Below are 4,907 nucleotides of genomic sequence, written 5' to 3' on the forward strand. Positions count from 1 at the left end.
TCCCCTTGAAAAACAGAATTATAAAGGTTGGAAAAGAGCTCTGAAATCATCTGGTCCAACCATCCCCTACCACCAATATCACCACTAAACCATGTCCTTAAACACCACGTGCAGCCTTTCCTTGAACACCCCCAGGGACGGTGACTCCACCACCTCCCTGGGCAACCCATCCCAATGCCTGACTGCTCTTTCTGAGAAGAAATGTCTCCTCATTTCCAGCCTGAACTTCCCCTGGCGCAACTTGAGGCCATTCCCTCTGGTCCTATCACTGGTTACCTGTGAGAAGAGGCTGACCCCCAGCTCCCCACACCTTCCTTTCAAGCAGTTGCAGAGAGCAATGAGGTCTCCCCTGAGCCTCCTCTTCTCCAGACTAAACAACCCCAGCTCCCTCAGCTGCTCCTCACAGGACTTGTGCTCCAGGCCCTTCACCAGCTTCGTAGCCCTTCTCTGGACACGCTTCAGGGCCTCGATGTCCTTCTTGTAGTGAGGGGCCCAAAGCTGAACACAGCACTCGAGGTGCGGCCTCACCAGAGCTGAGTACAGGGGGACGAGCACTTCCCTGCTCCTGCTGGCTGCACTATTCCTGATACAAGACAGAATGCCAGTGGCCTTCTTGGCCACCTGGGCACACTGCTGGCTCATGTTCAAGCCAGCATTGATCAACACCCCCAGATCCTTTTCCTCTGCACACCTTTCCAGCCACTCTTCCCCAAGCCTGTAGCACTGCATGGGGTTGTTGTGGCCAAAGTGCCAAAGTATGGGCCCCGGCACTTGGCCTTGTTGAACCTCATCCCATTGGCCTCTGCCCATCAACTCATCCTGTCCAGGTCCCTCTGCAGGGCCTTAATACCCTCCAGCAGATCGACACTTCCCCCCAGCTTGGTGTCATTGGGGTCTAAGGGCCTGTGCGGCAGCGAGGTGCTTCCCCTGCCTTCCCTCCTCCCATCTTTCCTCAGCCCTGCAACACCCCTCCTGTGTGTTCATTAATTAAAACAGCTGTTACCATTAAATTAAATAACCACATTTTAGCACTGGATGAGCTGAATCTTCTTCGATATTTAGCAGACGATCCTGGCTGCTCTGTGAGGGCAGGATCGTGCCTTTCACTGCAGCGACACGGCACTTAGCGTTCAGTGTGCGATCAGCAGCAAATATATAAAAGCCGCTGAGCTGCTGCTGTTAAAGCGCTGGCCACGGATGCAATGCTGTTGAAAACACCACGATTTGTGGTGTTTCCAAGACCAGCTCAGGCGGCTTTCCCAGCAAAGTGGTTTAACAGACCAGCCTGGCCCACACAGCTCCCGCTGTACCTGCGTGGGGAGGTTGCTCTTTATTTGCTAAGTGACAGCAGCTTTACTTAGGCGAGCTGGAAGTGGTTGGCTTTGCAAAAGGAGTTATAAAGCAAGGATTTTCTTCATAGGGCCTTTAAACGACAATTCATTTTAACAAGGGGCTGACAAGCCAGCTGCCTTTTCAGAAATGTAATTCTGTACCGATAGCCCTGCCAAAAAAGTTTTAAAAGGGCTGAGGGGCCACCTAAGCCTCCATAAACTTCAGGGTTTTTACAGCACCAAACCACTATCAGAACATTTTTCTCAATCTTTTGCTGCAATGGTAAATCACTTATTTGTGTGGTCTCTAAAGAAAATCCCTAAGGAAAAAGGCCATAAAAATGCACTGATAATGAAATACAGCTGTCCGGCTTGCCAGCTGCAAAATCCTCTGACCGCAGTTGCACGTGCAACATGCTTGGTTCTTGCTGAGGGGTTTTCTTGGGAAGGAAGAGCAGGTTAATCCTACGAGAAGCAGAGATTACAGTTCAAAACCACTGAAAATTCAGGAAAGTCCTGTAATTTGCAGTACAAATAATATTTACTTTCAGTGGGAGCCTCATGAAAGTAAATAAGAAAAAAAATATATAAACGTATGCCAATGTAAGATACAGACAAAGTATTCTGGGGGACAGCAACCATAACAACTACAGTAAGATAAAACTCATACGTTGTGGTCTGCAGTCTCTGCATCTTGCTCATTTTGCATATTGTAGTTGAAGAAATACTGCTTGATTAATAAGTATGTTATTCATACAATAATAATACTTTGCAATTGGGACATTTTTTATCTGAAGACTTTGGGCTTATACTTACGTTCATATTGGGTGTATCAGGATTTGTCCTTGTTATCACCAGCTGCGTATTGATCTTGTATTGATAGTTTTCAAAATGAGCAAGGGTAGGTCCTTGGCATGGTGTGGCAATTGGGCCTTTCACGTAAACAGGCAAGGTGTCTTACATCATCTAAAACAACGCTTTTTTTGAACGGAGGAAAAAAAAAATATATCAATTAACAGCTTTATTCCACCCTATAGCCATAAGGGATTGCTACTGAGACTATTATCCAGCTAGGTTAACTCTATTTTTAGGGGTTTCCTTCCAGTATTTAAAAAGAGTTTCCTTTTGGCTCACGAGTTTGTTTTGTGAATCTCCTTAACCCCATAATCTTTCAGTAGCTATACTATTAGGGTACTTATAGAAAGGTTATCCTCTTGTCGTCTAGGTTACTTTTTCTGAAGATACGTTTATTTGATTTTCCTGTAGTAATACCTCCTGATTTTTCATCAACCTCCATTGCCACTGTCTATTTTTTATTCTTTTTTTTATCATCTGATGAGTTTCTTTGTTCACTGTATGATAAAATAAGTCATGCTTTTATGAAAACATTATTGAGAATGTAGTAGAAAATGGTAAACCTACGAGGGGCAAATATATTGGAGAATATTAAAAGAGCAATATCTCTTCTACTAAGTTTCAGTGTAAGAAAAAAAAAAAAAAGAACAAATGTAGATTTGCATTAAATCCTGTTATATTCTTACATATAACCCAGAGGGGTTTCATTCCCAATAAATTTTGCAGGACTTTTCTACAAGGCAGGAGAATACAAAACATAACTTACATGAGTAGTAAGGGATTGGCATGTGGATCATTCAGGCTATAATTTCTTTTGCGGTCTTAATATTGCTTCTTATAAAATCAAAACCACTATTAATTTTTCTCCTGTTTTGGATTCACTGGAAGTGTTGGTATGTTCAGGAAAACAGAGGTAATTAAATAGCACAAGAAAGCTTTAATGACTGCTTAATTTATCCCATTGTTGGGATAATTTTATGCCATTAATTATTAATAATTATATCATCCCATTATTTTATCCCGTTATTGGGAGGGACACAGCAATTGTGTCCCTCCCAAAAGCCACGCAAACCTGGCGGCAAAGCTTTCTAACACAGCAGTAAAGGAAGAGGAAAGAGCAGCTCAGCATTGCCACAACGTGAAGAAGAAAGCCTGAATACTTGTCTGGAGTTTGTACAAACCAAATTTCCAGATTTTAAAATTATCTCAGAACTATTCGTTTAGTATAGTTGTGGTTTTTTTTGGTTGGTTGGTTTTTTTCATCTGGTCCTTTGCTTAAGAGTCTCCACTTTTGGCCAAACCCCCTTAGCTTCAGAAGTTTTTTTCTCCATTTGCCTCAATTTCTTTACAGATCTCAAGGAGAAATGTTTTCTTTTCCCCTCTCTCCAGACTATCTCCTTTTGCTATTATTTCTGCATTCTGCCTAGAATTTGGATAGAGGTTATAGCTTTTCTGACAAAATACGGCTGTTTTTTAGTATCACTTAACTTTTCAATCCCAGATTAATTGGACAATTACACATTTAGAATAGTAGTTTTGTTTTGTTTTCTCTTTGATAAAAATGCTCTTTTCCAGTCAAATGCCTTATATACCAAGCCAGTCAGCTGCAAGGAGCGCTGGAACAAATAGAAGTTGGTCTGAATGCTTCACAAAAAAACGAGGCGGGTTCTTATTTCCCATTTTCAGAGCTCTGTGACGGTGACCTAAGATTCCCTGAAAACAGTACGTCTCGGAGAGCTTATCGCAGCATATCTGTATGTTGTTACCTGTGAGCAATTTAATAAAAAAGTTATTATAGCGACAATAAAAGGAGGCTGGAGAATGCCTGCTAATCCCCGAACAACCTTATTTCAGTCTATTTAAAGTCCAGGAGAGACTTGTATTCCAGGACCTAGCAGATTCTGACATAAAACAGATGTTTTCATCAAGTACTGCAATGGCAGCAATACACGTCCCAAGCTGGTGACTATCCGGCAGGTCTGATACGTCACAAGGAGGAATCACGAGCTATAAAGAGCCTATTTTCAGGACTTTCTGTTGCTTTCCTCTTTTAGTTACACGCAGGTATATCTGCGGATTTTAGTGGGGTTACGCCTCGATTCATCTTAGCGTTGTTTGATTTGACCCTTCCTTTTCTAGAAACGTCAGGATTAGGAAAATAAAAACCCCAAACGGGTATACAAAACTTTGTGTCTGAAGCACTGAGAAGTCAATCGCCTCATCAATAAGCGTGCCCGATACTCCCAGCAATCCTGGTGATCAGCTTTGTTTAAGAGAGCTCGAGATATTAAACTGGAAAATTAATGGAAATTAAGCCTGGCACAGCTAAAGGAGCACATGCCGAGTGCAACAGTCGTAACACCACAAAGAGGGAGCGAGGCTAAAGCAAGCAGCCGGGGAGGAAAGCTTGGAGGTAACTAATGGATGTTGGAACAAATCCCTCGTCCTGCCTAACTCGATGACAAAACACCACCGTTAATTTGCTCTGTTCTGGAAAAGCAGAAAATAAGCTACTCTTGTGCCTAAATACTTGTAAACATGTAGGAGTGAGGTCTGGTTTTCACTTAGAGCAACTCAGTTGTTGCTGCATCTCTATAATCAGAAGATTTGACCCATACGGAGAAAACCAAGTACAGGATTTACAGGTCCAAACCTGCAAGGAGGGCACCGCAGAAATTAAGGAAGATTTCAGCTGTCAAAGTCTTAGTTCTTCCCTATGAC

Source organism: Anser brachyrhynchus (assembly GCF_964034855.1).
Source record: "Anser brachyrhynchus genome assembly, chromosome: 2".
In the NCBI taxonomy this organism is placed as follows: domain Eukaryota; kingdom Metazoa; phylum Chordata; class Aves; order Anseriformes; family Anatidae; genus Anser; species Anser brachyrhynchus.